At 42.6% G+C, this 12,688-nt stretch overlaps 1 protein-coding gene across 22 annotated transcripts in view; it reads right to left on the reverse strand.

The window, feature by feature from the left end:
- LOC114673139 (uncharacterized) overlaps nt 1-12,688 on the reverse strand; it is a 60,851-nt gene that overhangs the window by 39,687 nt on the left and 8,476 nt on the right. For all 22 annotated transcript variants that reach the window (XR_013406591.1, XR_003723779.2, XR_013406583.1 and 19 more), the window contains exons 2-3: nt 10,653-10,706; nt 10,114-10,217 (exon numbers count right to left, since the gene is read on the reverse strand). The gene's annotated coding sequence lies outside the window, so the exon portion shown is untranslated. The remainder of the gene's footprint in view (nt 1-10,113; nt 10,218-10,652; nt 10,707-12,688) is intronic.

A 12,688-nucleotide genomic window follows, 5' to 3' on the forward strand; every position in this document is an offset into this window, starting at 1 on the left:
TAAACCAAATCTGGGGTAGAGATTTGATCCCTTCCCCTGTGGGGCAATCACAAGACAGCTGGCACAGAGAACAGCGTGCCTTAGATGATAGCCACCTACCATCAGGGGTCTCTCTCCTCTCGCTTTGGCTTGCTATTGATTCTGCTGCCTATTGGCAAGCTCACACTTTGAGCTGTGCTGCTTTGTTCCACATTTGCTGAGTACTACTAAATCTCTGTTATGGATGTAACTGACCTGAATTGAAAGTTTCTGTAATTGGCATTCTGAGACAGAAGTATAAAATTGAAGATGTCCTTAAAGTGGCCCTAAAATATGAGCCCCATCTGGACCTATCTGTGCATCTCAGATTGAATCATATGTCTTGATTCTGGCATAAACCATGGCTGATACTAGACTCAAGGGCATGACACTTATTATTTTGTGACTATTGGTTGTGTGTCCCAACTAGGCATTAGCCTATGTTCTATAGAGTGTGCAGGAGAAAGGCTGATACCCTGTGCAATATACAGGGCCATCTGGTGGTTGCTCTGGTGAGGAAGCACAGTCACCAGGATTAAAGATAAAAACACTCAATAGCACTCCATGGCATGAACCCTTATAAAAACTAGGCCAGAATGCATTACTCCATCTCTCTTAAAGGGTCAGAGGACACCATCATCACCCTACCAGATAACTATAAAACAGACCCAGAAAGAAGCTGGGTTTGATTAAGTGCTTCAGCTTAACCTATCAAGGGATTCATTCAAATCCAACTCAAGGCTGGGTGCAGTGGTTCATGCCTGTAGTTCAAACGCTTTGGGAGGCTGAGGTGGGAGAATTGCTTGAGCCTAGGAGTTCAAGATCAGCCTGGGAAACATAGTAAGACCTCGTCTAGGCCGGGCGTAGGGGCTCACCCCTGTAATCCCAGCACTTTGGGAGGCTGAGGCAGGTGGATCACAAGGTCAAAAGATTGAGACCATGCTGGCCAACGTGGTGAAACCCCATCTCTACTAAAAATACAAAAATTAGCTAGGTGTGGTGGTGCGCACCTGTAGTCCCAGCTACTCGGGAGACTGAGACAGTAGAATTGCCTGAACCCAGGAGATGGAGGTTGCAGTGAGCTGAGATTGTGTCACTGCACTTCAGCCTGGCAACAGAGCGAGATTTTGTAAACAAACAAACAAACAAACAAAAAACACCTCATCTATATAAAAAGATTTAAAATTAGCCAGGTATGGTGGCATGTACCTGTAGTCCCAGCTACTTGTGGGGGCTGAGGTGGGAAGATTGCCTGAGGTTGAGGCTGCAGTGAGCCATGATTGTGCCACTGCACTCCAGCCTGGGTGACAGAGTAAGACCTTGCCATTAAAAAAAATCCAGGGGTTGGGTGCAGTGGCTCATGCCTGTACCTGTAATCCCAACACTTGGGAGGCCGAGGCGGGCAGATCACTTGAGGTCAGCAGTTTGAGACCAGCCTGGCCAACATGGTGAAACCCCATCTCTACCAAAAATACAAAATTAGCCAGATGTGAGGGTGTGCCCCTGTAGTCCCAGCTACTCAGGAGACTGAGGCATGAGAATCATTTGAACCCAGTAGCAGAGGTTGCACTGAGCTGAGATTGTGCCTCTGCACTCCAGCCTGGGCAACAGAGTAAGACCCTGTCTCAAAAAAAAAAAAAAAATTCCACCAGCCTGGGCAACACAGCAAAATCCCATCTCTACAAAAAATACAGAAATCAGCTGCGTGTGGTGGTGGGTGCCTATAGTCCCAGCTACTCTGGAGGATGAGGTGGTAGGATCACTTGAGCTGATGAAGTTGAGGCTTCAGTGAGCTGACATCACACCATTGCACTCCAACCTGGGAGAGAGAGTGAGACTGTCTAAAAAAAAAAAAATCCAGCTTAAGTCCAGGGTCCCTAAATCAAATAAAATAACAATCGCCATGAAAGTGGCTGCCGCGAAAGTGGCCCCTTACCCTGAGGGTACTGATTTGTGACTCTCCAGAAGAATAAACATAAATATGAGCAGAGAAGAGAAGCTTCCTCCTCCTGAAGTACATCCAGTAACTCCCCCAGACACACACACACACACACACACACACACACACACACACACACAACTTAACAGAGGTTCATGATTTAACCCAATTGTAAATCTGAAATTTACTCTAAAACCTATACAATAAAAAAGATATTTAAAGGAGGAAGGCGGGGGGTCTCTTTGGCTTTCGCACTTGTACAACATAAATTCTAAATTAACTTTAGGCCAGGCACAGTGGCTCATGCCTATAATCCCAACCCTTTGGGAGGCCACGGCGGGTGGATTACCTGAGGTCAGGAGTTCGAGACCAGCCTGGCCAACATGGTGAAACCCCATGTCTACTTAAAAAAATACAAAACTTGGCCAGACGCGGACTCACGCCTATAATTCCAACACTTTGGGAGGCCGTGACAGGCGAATTATCTGAGGTCAGGAGTTTGAGACCAGCCTGGCCAACATGGTAAAACTCTGTCTCTACTAAAAAAATACAAAACTTGGCTGGGCGCGGTGTCTCACACCTGTAATCCCAGCACTTTGGGATGCCGAGGCAGGCAGATCACGAGGTCAGGAGATCGAGACCATCCTGGATAATACAAAAAAATTAGCCAGGCGCGGTGGCAGGTGCCTGTAGTCCCAGCCACTCAGGAGGCTGAGGCAGGAGAATCGCTTGAACCCAGGAGGCGGAGGTTGCAGTGAGCCGAGATCGTGCCACTGCACTCCAGCCTGGGCAACAGAGCAAGACTCCGTCTCAAAAAAAAAAAAAAAAAAAGAACTATTGATTTCCCTAAATTCCCCATATTCATAGTGCCTGTTGCCCTAAAATATTCTACAATGGGCATGTACTCTGGCCTAGTCAGTACTAAACAAAAGCAAAATTAAGTTTTTGGCAATTACAACTGGCTTAACAAAATGAGAACCTGAGCCTTTATCGTAACCTATTAAAACTGTTCACACAGACCAACATAGATTAAACTAGGTATCCTGAGAGTGACTCTGTATAAAATACAAATAAATAAAATGAACTAGGACCTTTTAGAGACAGGGTCTCACTCTGTGGCCCAGGCTGGAGTGATCACTGCAGCTTCCCCTTCCCAGGTTCAGGTCATCCTGCCATCTCGGCTCACTGCAGCTTCCCCTTCCCAGGTTCAGGTCATCCTGCCACCTCAGCCTCCCAAGTAGCTAGGACTACAGGCACATGCCACTTGGCTCGGCTAATTTTTGTTTGTTTGTTTGTTTGTTTGTAGAGACGGTTTTCCCCCCATGTTTCCCAGGCTGGTCTCAAACTCCTGGATGCAAGCAATCTACCTGCTGCAGCCTCCCAAAGTGCTGGGATTACAAGTGTAAGCCACCGCACCCAGCCATAAGCTCAAAACCCATTACATAAGACCTATTTAGAGAAGGGTGATTGTCCCCAGTTTTTCTCCACTCCAAATTGTCCTGGTCTTACTAGAATGAATGAAGGATGCCTGATGGTGGATTACCACAATCATAATGCTGCAGTTCCACTTAATGAGTTCCTGGCACTCCTGAAACCCTTGAAATCTTTAGGCTAATACATGTCTTTTGCATGTTAATGAAATGATTAGCTGGGGGTGCTAGATAGCTTCAAGATGGGAGCTGATGATCAGAAAGACCAAGGCATTAAAAGGTTGGAACTTTCAGGCTCATCTCAGACCTATGGGGCGGGGAGAGGGCTGGAGATTGAATCAGTCACCAATGGCCAATGATTTAATCAATTATGCCTATGTAATGAAACCTCCATAACCCCTCTACCCTACAGGGTTCTGTGAACATGTGGAAGTCCTGGGAAAGTGAAGCACTCAGGGCATGGAAACTCTGGGTGTACCCTCCCCGACCCCCGCTCAATATCCTGCCCTGGGCATGTCTTCCAACTGGTTGTTCCTGAGTTGCATCCTTTATAATAAGCCAGTAAATGTAAGTAAAGTATTTTCCCGAGTTCTGTGAGCTATTCCAGTAAATTATGGAAACTGAGGAGGGGGTCATGAGAACATCCGATTTTTAACTGGTCAGTCAGAAGTACAAGAGGCCTGGGACTTGTGATTGGTCTCTACAGATGGGGCAATTTCATGGGAACTGATGCTAACTCCAGGTAGATAGTGTCAGAATGAAACAGAATTGCTGGACACCCAGCTGGTGTTCAGAGACTTGGAAAATTGGTTGGTGTATTAGGCTGTTTTCATGCTGCTGATAAAGATATACCTGAGACTGGGAAGAAAAGAGGTATAATGGACTTACAATTCCACATGGCTGGAGAGGCCTCACGATCATGGCAGAAGGCAAGGAGGAACAAGTCACATCTTACATGGATGGCAGCAGGCAAAAGAAAGAGAGCTTGTGCAGGGAAACGCCCATTTTTAAAACCATTAGATCTTGTGAGACTTATTCACTATCCTGAGAATAGCACAGGAAAGACCCACCCCCATGTTTCAATTACTTCCCACCAGGTTCCTCCCACGACACGTGGGAATTGTGGGAGTTACAATTCAGGATGAGATTTGGGTGGAGACACAGTCAAACCATATCAGTTGGTATAGGGGGAAAAAATCCATACATTTAGTGTCAGAAGTGTTGTGAGTAAAAAACAGGACAGCTTCTATATTACTAAAATTACTGCCTCCCTCCAGTCAGCAACTGGCAAATACTTTGCTATCATATATTTGAGCTAATATGTTCCTTAAGTTCCCATTTCAACCAGCTTGTCCATTGCATGGACACAATATACTTTTATCTAGCTACCCATGGGACCCCCAACAGACCTGTCATTGCACACAGTCTTTACAAACAAAACCTTAACTGCATCCAACTGTCTCCAGAAACACAAGTATGATGTTAGATTGATGACATCCTTCTCAGAGGAAATTAATTTTTTAAAAAGACAGGATCTTACTATGTTGCCCAGGCTGGAGCACGGTAGCTATTTGCAAGCACAGTCATAGCACACTGCAGCCTCAAACTCCTGGGCTCAAATGATCTTCCCCTCTCAGCCTCCTGAAGTAGCTGGGTGCAATGGAAATTCATTTGACACACTAATTTAAGGCATACAAACATTCAAAAGGGAGCTCATAAAAAAGGATGGGTCATTGCTTCCACACAAAGTACAAGGTAAAAGCACAAGCATACCTCAGTAAAATTTCTGGGCATTATTTGGTAAACAGAGCTGTTTATCCCTGGCATTGTCAAGAAATCTCTGTTGATCCTCTTAGCACCCATAATGCTAAAAGCCCAGTATCTTTTAGAACTTTGGGGGTCCTGAAGCAACATATTCCTCCTTTACACATTTTACTTAAGGCATTTTTTTTTTTTTTGAGTCAGAATCTCCCTCTGCCACCACGGCTGGACTGCAGTGGCATGATCTTGGCTCACTGCGACTTCCACTTCTCAGGTTCAAGCGATTCTCCTGCCTCTGCCTCCCAAGAAGTTGGGATAACACGCACCCACCACCAGGCTCAGCTAATTTGTTTTTGTATTTTTTTAGTAGAAACGGGGTTTCAGCATGTTGGCCAGGCTGGTCTCAAACTCCTGACCTCAAGTGATTCACCCGCTTCGGCCTCCCAAAGTGCTGGGATAACAGGTGTGAGCCATCACACCTGGCCCTACTTAAGCCCCTTTTTGCTGTTCCTTACAAATTTGTTCACCTAAATGGGGTCCGCTATAACAAAAGGCTTAGAACCTATTCAAATTGCAAAAGGACAGAACCTACTGTTAGTGCTCCCCAGAAATTCCTTCACTGTAGAGGCTTTAGCAACCTCCTCTCATACTTCTATAGTCTTTGGTTCACTTGTGATGGCCATAAATTGCAGGTTTCTGATGCAAGAAATCGCCTTCCTCAGCCCAATGCTATACATCATTAGAGTGACAATTGCTGATTGCATACTGGACTCTTCCAAAAAGGGAGGCTCTTACAGGCCTTGAGACCATGGCACACTAGCTGCCCGCTATGCCTTGGGCCATGGAAGCCACACCTCCAAAGCTTGGCATGGCTATTGAGGCTTCCTTGCTAAAATGAAAATAATATCTATAGTATGGAGCCAAATCTGGATCCTGTAGCATATCCCACCTGCAGGATGCCATGGGCTCCCCTGTCCTCGGTTCCTGACCAGATACCACAGTGCTGAAGGAGGCCATTCCTTTCTCAGACCTCTTGGCTTCTTGGGGATCCCTTGGGATCAACTAAGTGAACAGCAAAGGGAATTCGTATACTTTAAAAATGGCAGTGCTACCGTCATATCTGATTCTACGTTTTCCATCTCTTAACAGACATCCCTGATAAAATACAGGACCCAAGGATCCACACAATTTGCCAAACTTCAAGCAGTCATCGTGGCAACAAAGGATGCCCTGGCCAATAAGCGACCCCATCTTAACATTTTTCAGACCCTAGGCCATTGCCAATTACCTGGCTATCTGGTCCGACTAATGGCAACAACAGTTCTTTATCCAAAGTCATCCTCTTTGGGGTAAAGAACTCTGGAAATGTCTTGCTTGAAGATACCCAGAAATATAAATCAAGGTCAGATATATCTCTGCACATACTCAAGCCACAATACAAGGCCTCGCCAAGACACTCCTTATCCCCTTCAGAGTTCCACAAATCTTGAGAGTGACCAAGGCATTCATTTCATTTCTCAAAATACATAACATTGGGTTCTTTAATAAGAAGGAATTCAACAGAAATTATCCCTGCTTTACTGGCCTCAGGCTGCAGGTGTCATAGAGTACCATCATAGCATACTTAAACAAGTTTAAATTTAATTAAATGAAACAGGACACATTTCAGTAATCCATTAAACATCAGGGGTGAATTGTAACAGAATCTGATTCCATATTTGATGTTTGACCACTGACAGTTTTGAAGCCCCACAACTCCTCCTTAATCTTTGCCTTCCATTTGGTAGACAAAAAAGCCTAGGTGTTTCCTCCCTTGGCTCCAGCAGGTAAGTTCAAACACTGACTTGTGCATGGGAAAACCATGACCTATTCCCAGCCCTTAACCCCAATAAGACCCAAGGCAACTTGCCCCTCCCTTGTTCTCAAGCCATTTGGGGGCCTTTTGGGGAGCCTGTTGTGCTCTGCCCAGAATGTCTCATGCCGTCTTTGTGTATATGTGGCATTATCAGTCTCCACATTCAAACCACATTTGGGTAGAGGAGCTGATCTTTGCTCTGCAGGGCAACCGTAAACAACCGGCACAAGTGTCAAGAAAGGAAGCCTGAGGAACTATCCCAGATTAAAGGAGACTAAGAAGAAAAGACAATTAAAGGCAATAAGCAACCCTGGACTGAATACTGGTCAAGAAAAGGGGCAATAGTAGGACAATGGACAAAACTGGAATGAAGTCTCCAGGTGAATTAATAGTATTGTATCAATGTCAATCTTCTGGTTTGGATGGTAGTTTTGTTGATGTTACCATATGAAGAAATTGGGAGATACGTTTATGGAAATTTTGTGTGCAATTTTGTAATTCTTCATAAGTATAATATTATTGCAAATTGTAAAGTTTTAAAATGTTTTAACTTTAAATGACTTTTCCAGACAAAAACTGAAAGAAACTGTCACCAGCATACCTGCGGTATACAAATGTTAAAGAAAATATATCAGGAAGAAGGAAAGTTACAAAGATGGATATTTGGGTCTACACAAAGGTATAAAGAGCACCAGAAATGGCAAATATGCACATAAACATAAAACACCTTATTTCATTTTAATATGTTTAAAAGACAATTTACTATTTAAGCAAAACATAATAGCAATGTACTGCAGGGCTCATAGCTATAGACAAATTATATGTCAGCAATAGCCACAAAAGAGGAGGAAATAGAAGTATACTATCGTATCACTCACTATACATGAGGTAATATTCTTTTTATTTATTTATTTATTTTTTTAGAGACAAGCTCTTGCTCTCTCGCCCAGGCTGAAGAGCAGTGATGTGATCACAGCTCACTGCAGCCTCAAACTTCAGGGCTCAAGCAATCCTCCCCACTTAGCCTCCTGAGTAGCTGGGACTATAAGCACACAGCACTACGCCCAGATAAGTGATATAATATTCTTTGCAGAAAGACTGTGATAAGTTAAAGACGCAAATTGTGCATCTCAGATGTGATGGTTAATTTTATGTGTCAACTTGCCTAGGCCATGGGGTGCCAGATATTCAGTTAAACATTATTCTGGGTATGTCTATGAGGGTGTTTCTGCATGACGTTATTTGAATCAATAGACTGAGTAAAGCACATTGCCCTCCCTAATGTGGGTGGACCACATCCAATCATTTGAAGAACTGACAAGAACAAAAAGGCACTCCTGCCAGAAGATGAAGGCTCTCCCTGCCTGTTTTTGAGCTGGAACACTGATCTTCTCCAGCCTTTGGACTCAGATTCAGACTGGAGTTATGCCACTGATACTCCTAGGTCCTCAACTTGTCAACTGCAGATCTTGGGACTTCTCAGCCTCCATAATCACGCAAGCCAATTCCTTACAATAAATCCTCCTCTGTCTATGTATGTATGTATGTATGTATCTATCTATCCATCTACCCATCTCCTATAGGTTTTGTTTTTCTTGAAAAATCTGACTAATACATTAAATAACAGTAACCACTAAAAATTAAAACAAAAAAGTAGAGTTAATAAGCCAACAGTCAGTTGAAATGAAAGAAATCCTGGCCAGGCCCGGTGGCTCACACCTGTAATCCCAGCACTCTGGGAGGCTGAGGTTGGCAGATCACCTGAGGTCAGGAGTTCGAGACCAGCCTAGCCAACATGGTGAAACCCCGTCTCTACTGAAAATACAAAAATTAGCCGGGTGTGGTGACATGCACCTGTAATTCCAGCTACTCAGGAGGTTGAGACAGGAGAATCGCTTGAACCCAGAAGGCGGAGGTTGCAGTGAGCCCAGATTGCGCCATTGCACTCTAGCCTGGGCAACAAGAACGAAACTCTGTCTCAAAAACAAAACAACAACAACAAAAAGAAATCCTAAAACATATTCAATCTAAAAAAAGGCAGAAAAAGAGGAAAAGGGGAACAAATAACAGATAGTATAAATAAAAAGCAGATAGCAAGATGGTAGATATCAATCTCACCAAGTCCAATAGGTTTAAATATCAATATAAGAGTCAGATTGAATAAAAACACAAGACTCAACCATATTCTGCCCACAAGAAATTGCTTTTAAATATAGAGACACAGATAGGTCAATAATAAAAGGATAAAAATTCCCATTCACATAAAAAAATCAAAAGAAAGTTTGAGTGACTGTATTAATATGATATATATACATATACTATATATATATATATTTTTTTTTTTTTTTTTGAGACAGGATCTCTGTTGCCCAGGTTGGAGTACAGTGGTGGTGATCATGGCTCACTGCAACCTTTGCCTCCCAGGTTCAAGAGATTCTTGTGTCTCAGCCTCCTCAGTGGCTGGGATTACAAGCACACGCCATCATGCCAGGTTATTTTTTTATTTTTATTTTTATTTTTTGAGACAGAGTCTTGCTCTGTTGCCCAGGCTGGAGTGCAATGGCGCCATCTTGGCTCACTGCAACCTCCGCCTCCCTGGTTCAAGTGATTCTCCTGCCTCAGTCTCCAGAGTAACTAGGATTGCAGGCATGCACCACCACGCCCGGCTAATTTTTGTATTTTTAGTAGAGATGGAGTTTCACCATGTTGGCCAGGCTGGTCTTGAACTGCTGACCTCAAGTGATCCACCTGCCTCGGCCTCTTAAAGTGCTGTGATTACAGGCGTGAGCCACCACGTCTGGCCTAATTTTTATATTTTTAGTAGAGGTGGGGTTTTGCCATGTTGGCCAGTCTGTCTCAAACTCCTGGACTGAAAAGATCTGCCCACCTCATCCTCCCAAAGTGCTGGAATTACAGGCGTAAGCCACCACGCCTGTAATTCCAGCACCTCCTAGGAGCCAAGGGAAGAAACACCTATTTTATACATATAAAATAGAAAACAAGTTACACTTTAGAACAAGGACTACAGCCATGAATAAAGAAAAGCATTACATAATGACAAAAGGGTCATTTCACTAAGAAAATATATAAATCCTAAATGTGGTACATACCTAAAAATAGAGCTTCAAAAATACATGAAGCACCAAAAATGATAGTATTGAAAGGAGAAATCCACAAATTATAGTTGGATATTTCAACACTCCTCACTTGGTAACTGATAAAAGAAGTAAAAAGAAAATCAGTAAGTATACAGAAGATTTGAACAACATTAAATACTTTGACCTTATTGATCTCTACAGATATTCCACTCAGTGATAGTGGAGTCCACATTCATTTCAAGTGCACATGGTGCATTCACCAAAATAGACCATAATCTGAGCCATAAATTAATTCTCAATAAATTGAAAAGGATTGAAATTATACAAATTATGTTCCCTGACCAGAACAGAAGTAAACAGAAAATCAATAACAACAATAGCCAAAACTTCTGGAAATGAAACAACACAATCTTAACCCGTAGATCAAATTAGAAAGCATGAAGAAAATTAGAAAATATTTTGAACTAAAGGAAATTGAACAATACCACATGTCACAAAGTGTGAATGCAGTTAAGGATGCTCACAGGGACATTATAGCATTAAATACTTACATTACAAGAGAAGAAAGGTCTAGCAGCAACACTTTAAGCTTGTACCTTAAGAAGCTAGGAAAAAATAAAAGAGCAAATTAAACCCAAAGTAAGCAGAAGGAAGGAAATAACATAGATGAGTGAAAATCACTGAAATAGAAACTGTAAGCAATAGAGAAAATGAAATCAGCCAGTTTTAAAAACAGCCAGTTTTTTAAAAGGCAGACTGATCAAGAAAAAAAGAGAAAACACAAATTACCATTATCAGGAATGAATGAACATCACTACAGATCATATAGACATTAAAAGAATACTAAGGAATATTCAGAACAACTATATGCAAATAAACTCAACACTATGGAATACATTAACAAATTTATTGAAAAACACAAACTACCAAAGCTTTCCCAAGAAGAAATATATAATATGAATAGTCTTATGTATGTACAGAAATTGAATTGAATTTGTATCAAAACTCTCCCCACAGCTGTGCATGGAGGCTCATGCCTGTAATCCCAGTGCTTTTTAAAATAAGCCAGGAGTGGTGGCATATGCCTGTAGTCCCAGATACTTGGGAGGCTGAGGTGGGAGAATCACTTGAGCCCAGAAGTTCAAGGCTGCAGTGAGCTATGATTGTGGCGACAGAGAAAGACTCTATCTTTAAAAAAAAAAAAAAAAAAAAAAAAAAGCCAAAGAACAAAAAACTACAGTGAGACATCACCTCACACCCATTAGGATAGCCACTATCAAAAAACAAAACAAAACAAAAATTAACAGATGCTGACAAGGATGTGGAGAAATTGGAACTCTGTGCACTATTGGTGGGACTGTAAAATGGTGCAGCCACCATGGAGAACAGTATGGAGGTTCCTCAAAAAAAAATTAAAAATAGAATTACCATATGACTCAGCAATACTACTTCTTTTATTTATTGACAGATTTTTTTTTTTTTTTTGAGATGGAGTTTTGCTCTTGTCGCCTAGCGCAATGGAGTGCAATGGTGTGATCTCGGCTCACTGCAACCTCTGCCTCCCAGATTCAAGCGACTCTCCTACCTCAGCCTTCCGAATAGCTGGGATTATAGGTACCCGCCATCATGCCAGGCTAATTTTGTGTTTTTAGTAGAAATGGGGTTTCACCATGTTGGCCAGACTGGTCTCAAACTCCTAACCTCAGGTGATCCACCTGTCTTGGCCTCACAAACTGCTGGGATTACAGGCATGAGTCACTGCACTTGGCGGATACTACTTCTTAATATCTACCCAAAGGAACTGAAAGTAAGAGAGAGCTTGAGGAGATACTTGCACACCCATATTCATTGCAGCACTGTTCACAACAGCTAAGAGGTGGAAGCAAGCTAAATGGCCATCAACAGTTGAATGGATAAGCAAAATATAGTATATAAATATAATGGAATATTACCTAGCCTTAAAAATAAAGAAATCCTATTACATGCTACAATGTGGGTGAACCTTGAAGACATGCAAAGTGAAACAAATCAGTCAGAAAAAGACAAATACAGTATGATTCCACTTATATGAGGTATCTAAAGTATTCAAACTTATAGAAACAAAGTAAAATGATAATTGCCAGGTGCTGGGGAAAGGGGGGAATGGGGCGGCAACTTTTACTCAGTGGGTATTGAGTCCTGTTTTGAAAGATGAAAATATTCTAGAGATCTGTGGCACGACAGTGTGAATATGCTTAACATACTGAACTGTACACTTAAAAAAGGTTAAGATGGGCTGGGTGTGGTGGCTCACGCCTGTAATCCCAGCACTTTGGGAGGCCAAGGTGGGCGGATCATGAGGTCAGGAGATCGAGACCTTCCTGGCTAACACGGTGAAACCCTGCCTCTACTAAAAGTATAAAAAATTAGCCAGGCATGGTGGCAGGCGCCTGTAGTCCCAGCTACCCGGGAGACTGAGGCAGGACAATGGCCTGAACCCGGGAGAAGTAGCTGGCAGTGAGTCAAGATCATGCACTCCAGCCTAGGAGACAGAGCAAGACTCCGTCTCAAAAAAAAAAAAAAAAAAAAAAAAAGGTTAAGATGGAAA

This window comes from Macaca mulatta, chromosome 16, assembly GCF_049350105.2.
Source record: "Macaca mulatta isolate MMU2019108-1 chromosome 16, T2T-MMU8v2.0, whole genome shotgun sequence".
NCBI lineage: Eukaryota > Metazoa > Chordata > Mammalia > Primates > Cercopithecidae > Macaca > Macaca mulatta.